The sequence below is a fragment of the Rattus norvegicus genome, chromosome 9, assembly GCF_021556685.1.
Source record: "Rattus norvegicus strain SHRSP/BbbUtx chromosome 9, alternate assembly SHRSP_T2T, whole genome shotgun sequence".
NCBI lineage: Eukaryota > Metazoa > Chordata > Mammalia > Rodentia > Muridae > Rattus > Rattus norvegicus.
In genome coordinates this window covers 113760001-113773135 of record NC_141542.1, presented here as the reverse complement: position 1 = coordinate 113773135, position 13135 = coordinate 113760001, and the positions used below count along the sequence as shown (strand labels likewise).

General features: G+C 42.1%; 1 protein-coding gene across 1 annotated transcript in view; it reads left to right on the top strand.

Moving 5' to 3' along the window:
• Nucleotides 1-13135, top strand: part of Pdzph1 (PDZ and pleckstrin homology domains 1) — a 141106-nt gene that overhangs the window by 67308 nt on the left and 60663 nt on the right.

Here is a 13135-nt window from a genome sequence, read left to right as displayed (position 1 = left end):
TATATGGAAAAGACAATGTGTGTGTGTGTGTGTGTGTGTGCGCGCGCGCGCGCGCACGCGCGTGCATGCGCGCCTGTATGCGCGCCTGTATGTGTGTATTTGTTTCTGGTGGTGTGTGAACTGGCTGGTTTTGTATGTCAAGCTGGAGCTATCACAGAGAAAGGAGCCTCCTTTGTGGAAAGGCCTCCATGAGACCCAGCTGTAAGGCATTTTCTCAATTAGTGATCAAGGTGGGAGGACCCCTTGTGGGTGGTGCCATCCCTGGGCTGGTGGTCCTGGGTTCTATAAGAGAGCAAGCTGAGCAAGCCAGGGGAAGCAAGCCAGTGAGTAACATCCCTCCATGGCCTCTGCATCAGCTCCTGCTTCCTGACCTGCTTGAGTTCCAGTCCTGACTTCCTTTAGTGATGAACAGCAATGTGGAAGTGTAAGCTGAATAAACCCTTTCCTCCCCAACTTGCTTCGTGGTCAGGATGTTTATGCGGGAATAGAAACCCTGACTATGACAATGCAGAGAAGGGCTTAGGCATGTAGAAGCCAGAGATCAATTTCAGATGTCATTCCCACACCCGCGGATCCCGGCCCGCAGCAGCTCTCTGCTCCCAAACCCCGTGGGAGAGAGACCTCACCGCCTGGTCAGGTGGGCACTCCTGAGGATGCAGAGCGGAGGAGACCACCATCACTGCCCACCCCTGCCCACATCCCTGGCCCAAGAGGAAACTGTATAAGGCCTCTGGGTTCCCGTAGGGGAGGGCCCAGGAGCGGCAGGACCCCTGCGCCTGAGACACCGCCGGAACCTGAAGGAAACAGACCGGATAAACAGTTCTCTGCACCCAAATCCCGTGGGAGGGAGAGCTAAACCTACAGAGAGGCAGACACGCCTGGGAAACCAGAAGAGACTGCACTCTGCGCACATCCAGACGCCAGAGGAAAACAACAAACGCCATCTGGAACCCTGGTGCACGGAGGCTCCCGGAAAGAGCGGCGCAGATCTACTCAGTTGCTGCCGCCGCGGAGAGGACTTAGGCAGTACCCCACAAGCACACTTGAGCCTCGGAACCTCAGGTAGGACCAACTTTTCCCCTGCAAGTGACCTGCCTGGTGAACTCAAGACACAGGCCCACAGGAACAGCTGAAGACCTGTAGAGAGGAAAAACTACACGCCCGAAAGCAGAACACTCTGTCCCCATAACTGGCTGAAAGAAAACAGGAAAACAGGTCTACAGCACTCCTGACACACAGGCTTATAGGACAGTCTAGCCACTGTCAGAAATAGCAGAACAAAGTAACACTAGAGATAATCTGATGGCGAGAGGCAAGCGCAGGAACCCAAGCAACAGAAACCAAGACTACATGGCATCATCGGAACCCAATTCTCCCACCAAAATAAACATGGAATATCCAAACACACCAGAAAAGCAAGATCTACTTTCAAAATCATATTTGATCATGATGCTGGAGGACTTCAAGAAAGACGTGAAGAACTCCCTTAGAGAACAAGTAGAAGCCTACAGAGAGGAATCGCAAAAATGCCTGAAAGAATTCCAGGAAAACATAAATAAACAAGTAGAAACCCATAGAGAGGAGACACAAAAATCCCTGAAAGAATTCCAGGAAAACACAATCAAACAGTGGAAGGAATTAAAAATGGAAATAGAAGCAATCAAGAAAGAACACATGGAAACAACCCTGGATATAGAAAATCAAAAGAAGAGACAAGGAGCTGTAGATAGAAGCTTCACCAACAGAATACAAGAGATGGAAGAGAGAATCTCGGGAGCAGAAGATTCCCTAGAAATCATTGACTCAACTGTCAAAGATAATGTAAAGCAGAAAAAGCTACTGGTCCAAAACATACAGGAAATCCAGAACTCAATGAGAAGATCAAACCTAAGGATAATAGGTATAGAAGAGAGTGAAGACTCCCACCTCAAAGGACCAGTAAATATCTTCAACAAAATCATAGAAGAAAACTTCCCTAACCTAAAAAAAGAGATACCCATAGGCATACAAGAAGCCTACAGAACTCCAAATAGATTGGACCAGAAAAGAAACACCTCCCGTCACATAATAGTCAAAACACCAAACGCACAAAATAAAGAAAGAATATTAAAAGCAGTAAGGGAAAAAGGTCAAGTAACATATAAAGGCAGACCTATCAGAATCACACCAGACTTTTCGCCAGAAACTATGAAGGCCAGAAGATCCTGGACTGATGTCATACAGACCCTAAGAGAACACAAGTGCCAGCCCAGGTTACTGTATCCTTCAAAACTCTCAATTAACATAGATGGAGAAACCAAGATATTCCATGACAAAACCAAATTTACACAATATCTTTCTACAAATCCAGCACTACAAAGGATAATAAAGGGTAAAGCCCAACATAAGGAGGCAAGTTATAACCTAGAAGAAGCAAGAAACTAATTGTCTTGGCAACAAAACAAAGAGAAGAAAAGCACACAAACATAACCTCACATCCAAATGTGAATATAACAGGAAGCAATAATCACTATTCCTTAATATCTCTCAACATCAATGGCCTCAACTCCCCAATAAAAAGACATAGATTAACAAACTGGATATGCAACGAGGACCCTGCATTCTGCTGCCTACAGGAAACACACCTCAGAGACAAAGACAGACACTACCTCAGAGTGAAAGGCTGGAAAACAACTTTCCAAGCAAATGTCAGAAGAAGCAAGCTGGAGTAGCCATTCTAATATCAAATAAAATCAATTTTCAATTAAAAGTCATCAAAAAAGATAAGGAAGGACACTTCATATTCATCAAAGGAAAAATCCACCAAGATGAACTCTCAATCCTAAATATCTATGCCCCAAATACAAGGGCACCTACATACGTAAAAGAAACCTTATTAAGCTCAAAACACACATTGCACCTCACACAATAATAGTGGGAGATTTCAACACCCCACTCGCATCAATGGACAGATCATGGAAACAGAAATTACACAGAGACATAGACAGACTAAGAGAAGTCATGAGCCAAATGGACGTAACAGATATTTATAGAACATTCTATCCTAAAGCAAAAGGATATACCTTCTTCTCAGCTCCTCATGGTACTTTCTCCAAAATTGACCATATAGTTGGTCAAAAAACGGGCCTCAACAGGTACAGAAAGATAGAAATCATCCCATGCGTGCTATCAGACCACCACGGCCTAAAACTGGTCTTCAATAACAATAAGGGAAGAAGGCCCACATATACGTGGAAATTGAACAATGCTCTACTCAATGATAACCTAGTCAAGGAAGAAATAAAGAAAGAAATTAAAAACTTTTTAGAATTTAATGAAAATGAAGGTACAACATACCCAAACTTATGGGACACAATGAAAGCTGTGCTAAGAGGAAAACTCATAGCGCTGTGTGCCTGCAGAAAGAAACAGGAAAGAACATATGTCAGCAGCTTGACACACCTAAAAGCGCTAGAGCAAAAAGAAGCAAATACACCCAGGAGGAGTAGAAGGCAGGAAATAATCAAACTCAGAGCTGAAATCAACCAAGTAGAAACAAAAAGGACCATAGAAAGAATCAACAGAACCAAAAGTTGGTTCTTTGAGAAAATCAACAAGATAGATAAACCCTTAGCCAGACTAATGAGAGGACCCAGAGATTGTGTCCAAATTAACAAAATCAGAAATGAAAAGGGAGACATAACTACAGATTCAGAGGAAATTCAAAAAATCATCAGATCTTACTATAAAAGCCTATATTCAACAAAACTTGAAAATCTACAGGAAATGGACAATTTCCTAGACAAATATCAGGTACCGAAGTTAAATCAGGAACAGATAAACCAGTTAAACAACACCATAACTCCTAAGGAAATAGAAGCAGTCATTAAAGGTCTCCCAACCAAAAAGAGCCCAGGTCCAGATGGGTTTAGTGCAGAATTCTATCAAACCTTCATAGAAGACCTCATACCAATATTATCCAAACTATTCCACAAAATTGAAACAGATGGATCACTCCCGAATTCCTTCTATGAAGCCACAATTACTCTTATACCTAAACCACACAAAGACCCAACAAAGAAAGAGAACTTCAGACCAATTTCCCTTATGAATATCGACGCAAAAATACTCAATAAAATTCTGGCAAACCGAATCCAAGAGCACATCAAAACAATCATCCACCATGATCAAGTAGGCTTCATCCCAGGCATGCAGGGATGGTTTAATATACGGAAAACCATCAACGTGATCCATTATATAAACAAACTGAAAGAACAAAACCACATGATCATTTCATTAGATGCTGAGAAAGCATTTGACAAAATTCAACACCCCTTCATGATAAAAGTCCTGGAAAGAATAGGAATTCAAGGCCCATACCTAAACATAGTAAAAGCCATATACAGCAAACCAGTTGCTAACATTAAACTAAATGGAGAGAAACTTGAAGCAATCCCACTAAAATCAGGGACTAGACAAGGCTGCCCACTCTCTCCCTACTGATTCAATATAGTTCTTGAAGTTCTAGCCAGAGCAAGCAGACAACAAAAGGAGGTCAAGGGGATACAGATCGGAAAAGAAGAAGTCAAAATATCACTATTTGCAGATGATATGATAGTTTATTTAAGTGATCCCAAAAGTTCCACCAGAGAACTACTAAAGCTGATAAACAACTTCAGCAAAGTGGCTGGGTATAAAATTAACTCAAATAAATCAGTAGCCTTCCTCTACACAAAAGAGAAACAAGCCGAGAAAGAAATTAGGGAAACGACACCATTCATAATAGACCCAAATAATATAAAGTACCTCGGTGTGACTTTAACCAAGCAAGTAAAAGATCTGTACAATAAGAACTTCAAGACACTGAGGAAAGAAATTGAAGAAGACCTCAAAAGATGGAAAGATCTCCCATGCTCATGGATTGGCAGGATTAATATAGTAAAAATGGCCATTTTACCAAAAGCGATCTACAGATTCAATGCAATCCCCATCAAAATACCAATCCAATTCTTCAAAGAGTTAGACAGAACAATTTGCAAATTCATCTGGAATAACAAACAACCCAGGATAGCTAAAGCTATCCTCAACAATAAAAGGACTTCAGGGGAATCACTATCCCTGAACTCAAGCAGTATTACAGAACAATAGTGATAAAAACTGCATGGTATTGGTACAGAGACAGACAGATAGACCAATGGAATAGAATTGAAGACCCAGAAATGAACCCACACACCTATGGTCACTTGATTTTTGACAAAGGAACCAAAACCATCCAATGGAAAAAGGATAGCATTTTCGGCAAATGGTGCTGGTTCAACTGGAGGTCAACATCTAGAAGAATGCAGATTGATCCATGCTTATCACCCTGTACAAAGCTTAAGTCCAAGTGGATCAAGGACCTCCACATCAAACCTGATACACTCAAACTAATAGAAGAAAAACTAGGGAAGCATCTGGAACACATGGGCACTGGAAAAAATTCCCTGAACAAAACACCAATGGCTTATGCTCTAAGATCAAGAATCGACAAATGGGATCTCATAAAACTGCAAAGCTTCTGTAAGGCAAAGGACACTGTGGTTAGGACAAATCGGCAACCAACAGATTGGGAAAAGATCTTTACCAATCCTACAACAGATAGAGGCCTTATATCCAAAATATACAAAGAACTCAAGAAGTTAGACTGCAGGGAGACAAATAACCCTATTAAAAAATGGGCTTCAGAGCTAAACAAAGAATTCACAGCTGAGGAATGCCGAATGGCTGAGAAACACCTAAAGAAATTTTCAACATCTTTAGTCATAAGGGAAATGCAAATCAAAACAACCCTGAGATTTCACCTCACACCAGTGAGAATGGCTAAGATCAAAAACTCAGGTGACAGCAGATGCTGGCGAGGATGCGGAGAAAGAGGAACACTCCTCCATTGTTGGTGGGATTGCAGACTGGTACAACCATTCTGGAAATCAGTCTGGAGGTTCCTCAGAAAATTGGACATTGAACTGCCTGAGGATCCAGCTATACCTCTCTTGGGCATATACCCAAAGATACCTCAACATATAAAAGAGACGCGTGCTCCACTATGTTCATCGCAGCCTTATTTATAATAGCCAGAAGCTGGAAAGAACCCAGATGCCCTTCAACAGAGGAATGGATACAGAAAATGTGGTACATCTACACAATGGAATATTACTCAGCTATCAAAAACAACGGCTTTATGAAATTCGTAGGCAAATGGTTGGAACTGGAAAATATCATCCTGAGAGAGCTAACCCAATCACAGAAAGACATACATGGTATGCACTCACTGATAAGTGGCTATTAGCCCAAATGCTTGAATTACCCTAGATGCCTAGAACAAATGAAACTCAAGACAGATGATCAAAATGTGAATGCTTCACTCCTTCTCTAAAAGGGGAACAAGAATACCCTTGGCAGGGAAGAGAGAGGCAAAGATTAAAACAGAGACTGAAGGAACTCCCATTCAGAGCCTGCCCCACATGTGGCCCATACATATACAGCCACCCAATTAGACAAGATGGATGAAGCAAAGAAGTGCAGACCGACAGGAGCCGGATGTAGATCGCTCCTCAGAGACACAGCCAGAATACAGCAAATACAGAGGCGAATGCCAGCAGCAAACCACTGAATGAGAATAGGACCCCCGTTGAAGGAATCAGAGAAAGAACTGGAAGAGCTTGAAGGGGCTCGAGACCCCATATGTACAACAATGCCAAGCAACCAGAGCTTCCAGGGACTAAGCCACTACCTAAAGACTATACATGGACTGACCCTGGACTCTGACCTCATAGGTAGCAATGAATATCCTAGTAAGAGCACCAGTGGAAGGGGAAGCCCTGGGTCCTGCTAAGACTGAACCCCCAGTGAACTAGACTGTTGGGGGGAGGGTTGGGAGGGGAACACCCATAAGGAAGGGGAGGGGGGAGGGGGATGTTTGCCCGGAAACCAAAGAATTATTATTAAGTATTAAATAAATAAAAAAAAGAAATATCCAATTAAAAAAAAAGAAACGTGAAAAAAAATTAAAAGAAACAAAACGAAATGTTTTCATGATTGATGGAATAAAGAAAAATGTTTTAAATGCTCACATATTATCAAATAAATGGGTGTGAAAACTCTCAGGCAGGCAACTGTGGTGAAACTTAAGGATATTAAAGATAAAGAGAAGATGATTTAACCATCCAGGAGGAAACAGTGCAACACCTCTAAAAGACCTGAAATGCAATCAGAGATTTTAATAACAGAGGATTCCAGAGCACTATGGAATATTCTCAAACTATTAAAGAAACTCAAATCCAATGCCCAGGTAAAGGATTTACTCAGTGTAAGTGCATGGCAAGAGTTGTTGGCATTCGTGACTTTGGAGAGACCATCTAAAGTCCTCTCAGATACAACACATTTCCAAGAAGAAATAAAAAGCAGAATAGCTTCATGTTGAGCATAGAAAATAGGTGTAAAGAAATTGTTTTAAAGTCCCTATTAATTCTATCAGACATATATTGAGCCAAATTAATAAAGATCAATGCAATTGTATAATTTTAAAATTCTAAACATAGAAAAATAGCAGTTCCCTTTCAATCCTAATAAACGTTACCTAACTAGGTATCCTTTTATTGCCATGACAAAGATATCTTAGACAGCAAGCTTACAAAAAGGAAGCTTTATTGTGACACGTGGTTTCAGTCCGTGGTTATTTGATCCTGATGTTTTGAATTGGGGAGGTATCTGCTGTATCAGGAGCATGGGCTACAGGACAATGCTCATCCTATCATAGCCGAAAAGCAACACACTAGAGAAAGATGCCTGCAGTCCCGGTAAACACCTCAAAGATCCACCATAAATGAAATAACTTCCTTGCATTGAGACCTACTTCCTAAGGTTGTCCACTTCCTAACAGTACCAGAGTGTGGCAACCAATCTTAGAACATACAAGATTTTGAAGAACATTTAAGTTCTAAACCATAGTATAACCAAAAACCCAAAACAATTAAAACAGAAAAGCACGTCCATGTGACCAAAAAATAGTTAACAGAGAAATCTTGAAAATATTTCTTTCGCAGTTGACAAGAGTAGTGCTACTTACAGCAAACCTGTTCATCCTAATAGCAAAAGTCCTGGCCAAGCGAATTTAATACAAGCAAGAGAAACAGTGGTATATATTGTAAAAAGAAACAGAATCATTCTTACTGGACAGTTTGTGACTACTGCTGACCAAAGCTTACAACTAAAAGAGAAAGACTCAGCAAAATAAGATCTCCTATAAAATTAGTTATTTATGGACAGCCTTAAAAACATACACACAGAGCCTGGGCAAGTTCTGCATATATTCATGCAGCAACAATTAATGAGAAATGAAGCCATGAGTTTAAAAAGAGAGCAAAGAGGGGTATGTGGGAGGGGTTGGAGGGAGGAGAGGGAAGGGGGAAACAATGTATTTATAATTTTAAAAATAAAACTTTTTAAAAATTAGCAGAATAGACATGTACTATCAACAAGAAGGGGTAAAATTTCATGTGACTAAAAATAAACTTGAAGTGTTTAGAATTAATCTATCAAAGAATGAAGAGCTTTGGGGGGAAATAGGATTCAAGGTCCACACAAGATCTAGGATGGATACACATAGCTCAGCGTAAGTGCTGTGAGCCTTCTTCAAGGCTTTGGGTTCAATCCTGAATGATAGAGGGGTCTAAATGTCTAGAAATAAACACCATCTTAGGCGTTCATAGGTTAAAAATAGAAAGATCTAAATTCTCCCCGAAAAAAAATCCCTCTGAAATTTCTCAATAAAACTTAATTAAAACAGACAGATTAAAAGTTAATTGAAATTGAATGGTAGGGAAAATGGTAGGGAAAAACATGTAGAAAAGCAAATGTCTTTAAATGCTCCTTTATTTTTAAATAGGGCAAGATGGCAAAAGAATGTTTTCGTATCAGATATGAAGGTATATCCCAAACCCATAGTAAGGTACAAAAATGTGGTTGTCTTGTGGGAACATAGAACAGTTTGGTGATCAGCAGAAGACTAGAAAGCTCAAAAAATACTCAACTAGTCATCAGAAATTTGACAAAGATGTATACATTATTCTATATACCGCGGCGGACTTCAGTTGCATCTGATCCCGATTTTTAAGTTAGAAATCAGTGTCAGTAAAAGAAACTATGAACCAGCTTGGCCACTAATCAAACGATGGAAGTTGTCCACAAAGTGATGTTTAGTTTCCGTATTATTTTAAAGTGTCACACAATAGCCAGCTTTGACAGGCACAATGATAAGAAAAGGAGACTCTCTGTGCACTTACTGGGGTACGGAAGTTTAGAGAGCAATCTGGGCTTCCTAGCGAAGGACCTAATAAATCGTAGGTCCTAGCAGTTGTACTTCTGGACGCATAAACTCCAAAACTACTTAAGGGACAAATCCAAGGGCATTTGTACTTTATGTGCTAGAAAGGAATTAGAGTCAGCCTGGGTGACCATCACTGGGGAATGTGTAAAGCTATGCTGTAATGCACGCAGGCTCTGCCTTTCTACTCACTTTGAAGCAACACGGGAAGATATTTTTAAAGATGGTTTCAAGTTGAAAAAGAAAGAAAGGATGAGAATAAACAAAATGGGGACTGGAGAGGCAGGCAGGCATACAGAAAAGCAACATGGCATTGCTTATGTAAAAGTAAGAAAACAGACCTGCCCAGGATAGGATGGTGACATTCCTATCTATATCAAGCCCATCTGGTGAAACCTAGCGTGAAAGACAAAATAAATTAAATAAATTACAGCCCGTGAAGAAAGAACGAAAAGCAAAGCAAGGAAGTCACAACTCCAAAGGCAATCCTGGGGCGTGATCCGAGTATTATGACGGGCCCTCTGCCCTCGATTTAACAGCAAGTGATGCCCCGTGGGTGGAAACTACCATAGCATAACTGTGGCTAGAATATTGTTCTGAAATACACAGGCAATAATTGCGAAAGCAAGCTGAGCAAAGCAAACCAGGTCTCTAAGAAACAGTGGGTCTGTAGATCATACCTGATCGACCTTGACACCCATTCCGACTGGGGACATCTGTACAAGTTAGCCTCATTCTGTTGACGAGGAAAACCAAACCTGAGTTTTGAAAGGGACTCCGCGTCATATCGAAAATGGCAACCCTGGACGTGCCTCTTCGGGGCCCTGTATGTTTGCCTGCTTTTGTGCGACAAGTTCTCCTTATAACAGGCCAGGGCAGCCTTCAATTTGGGATCCCCTTGTTTGACCCTCAGCTATCGGGGCTGGGATGGAGCCCCATACTGAATCTTTATTGAATCCGGTTGCCCTCGTACGATGATGGCTTTGGCTCTCCACAGGGCTGATAGTTGGCAGACTCGAGATTTAATCACCAACATACACAGGATCATAGTACGGTGACACTGTGACAAGTAATCAGCAATATTGGTAGTAAAGCAACACACAGAAGCTCAGCGAGCAGGCATGCATTCGCTCCACCGGGACTTTTCTTCACTAAGTACCGGCTTTAGGAAAATCAAACACGCAGGTTCCCCTGGAGGCCAGGTTCTCAGCTGCAGCCTCTGGCATGCGCCCTCAGGGACCGAACACGTCTTGCACATTTCTCCTTGTCACTTGCAAGGGTGGTAGAGTTTGTCTGACAGCGGAGGTGCGACTCTGACACAGTTTAAGATTGGTGGCATAATACGACAGCCAGCCAAGGAGAGAGTGTGAATTAGAAAAAGAAATTATTTTTCTGTTCCCCGTAGCTGTCAATAACCTCACCAAATACTACGCTTCCGAACATGGGCCAGCATGTGAGGAAAGAAGAGATTTCTGGGGAGCTTTTGTTTTGAAGGACTCTGTCACTAAAGAGCTGGGGTGGATAAAGAGATGGTTTAAAAACTCCTTTATCTTACGAAAATGGCGAATTTCTTGACTGGTTCACTACAGGCTGTAGACAGTCATCTATCTGCATTCTTCATCCCAAGTACTACTCACGCCAAGCATGGTATCCATTAGATAAAGACACTTGTTATATATTTTCATCCCCGGGGTCAGGATATTGATAAGCAGTTGCAATGTGGAGGGAAGGAACTAATCGTTTTGTTTTCTTTCTTTTATTCTTTAAGGAGATATGTTAGGGTTAAAAAGTAAATTTGGTCAAAGGCAACTAAACCATGTCAAAGAAAGGAAGAAATATTGTAGTCGGTGGCAAAGGTCAAGCAGCAGGGCCTCCTGGGAACAGGATTGCCTGGAGGCTCGCAACTGAAACGGAATGTGAACGTCATCTGAGAATTTGCTACAAACGGAGACCTTGTTACAAAAAGAGACTGCCAGGGTTGGGGATTTAGCCCAGTGGTAGAGCGCTTGCGCTTGCGTAGCAAGCTCAAGGCCCTGAGTTCCGTCCCCAGCTCCAGAAAAAAAAAAAAGAGACTGCCAAGGCTCCTGCTGAACGAAGGCCCAGAGTTTAACCAGCCACTGGCTGATGTTTCTTGGTTTGTTAACTATCAAATCAAGACATTCCCCAATCTTAGGTTTACTAAGTGAATAAATAGGAGAGGTTTTAAATGTTGACCCTTGAATCTTCAGTTCCCTTAATACATAAAGCAGAATGGCTACAGATAGTGTGTAAAACGCAATATCAAAAGTCTAAACTCTCATTCAAGCTCTTCTGTGAATGTCAAGCCTGAGTCCACCGGGCCCCGAGTAGCATGTGGTGAGGAATATAAAACCACCGTCTCCCGACAGCTGTTGGGAGCTCAGCAACTCCCAGTGCATCAGGCTCCTGTCCTCGCTCTGGGTATGAACAGCGTCCCTCTAACATGATGAAACCACGCGGCAGCAGAGCCAGCTGCATCCTTGCCCCAGAGAGAATTTTTCCTGGTGCACCAAGTTATGTTTATGACCAGGCTGAAGGATAAGCCCAGTCTGATCAGTATCAGAGGAACTAGCATGCAGCCTGCATAAGCAAGAGGAAAATAACCTCGGGGGCAGCCCCCTGCTGCAGTCCATAAATAAATTGGCAGATGTGTCAACGGCGCACATTAGTCCAGGAGTGCAGTTCTTTGGGGACTGTAGTCCAAAGACAAAGACATTTGTGGGTTGCCGGTCAATCTGGAGCAGTTCTTCTAATTTTTCTGGATGTGTTTTTGACAGGAGCTTAAGGGCAGTTCAATAAATTAAAATGTATTTACATGGAAATGAAGAATTATCTTGACATACTGAGAGTTATTTAATTACCAAGGTACTTTGCGTGCTGCCAAAGTTAAGACTGTGTCAGCCTTTCTGGGACAAATCTTTTATTTTCAGGGCCATGTGGCTCAGGCAGAAATGATCCCCTGGGTTGGAGCTTGTCAGTTATAGAAGATGAGTCTCCTCGCTGACCCCCATTTCCATAGACAGTTCTAAACAGATCGGTAATCTCAATGTCAGCCATCATGATGAAGTCAGCGTGGCCAAGGCCAAATGCCCTCCTTTAGGGATGTGGCCTCTCCCTCAGAGGAATTGTAAATGAAGTCATACCTCATTTGCAGTCTTCAAAGCGTGTCAGGGTTGCTGTCTGTCTGCATGGCATTCGGGGAGCTGTCTTAAGGCATCAAAAGGTAGGTGTGTGGTGTCCACGCTGGCAGCAACAAAACACAGTGGGTAGGCAGCGACCTCGTGTTAACGGGACAGAGAAAATATCCACAAGCTGTACTCTAGAGCGGTCCTCTGTCATAGAAGTCCAGCCAAGAAGACATCCCCAAGAAAGACAGTAACTGGAAGCTCAGGTTAAGTCAAGACTTAACCTGGAAAAAGAAAAGGGTCGATACCGAGGACCTCGCAGACCTCCTGTTTCCCAGCTCAAGGATTTTGATGAGGGGGAGAGTTTCAGCAAAAGACATATGTAGTAACTTAGACCAAGGAGGATAATTGTTGGGGACAAAAGCAAAATAGAAGGTCGAAGCTTATCTCCCCATGTTCTTAGGAAGTAAATGAAGACACACTTAAGGCCGGCTTGATATTATAACTAGTGATGTCGCTCAGACTTGACTCTGTCATCAGAACCACTGGGGTTATGATAAAGGAGTTTTATACAGTTCAGGAAACCCAAGTCACAGATAAGTCCCACCACTGATCTACGAGTCAACTGAGAGGTAACTGCTCCGTTCTTATT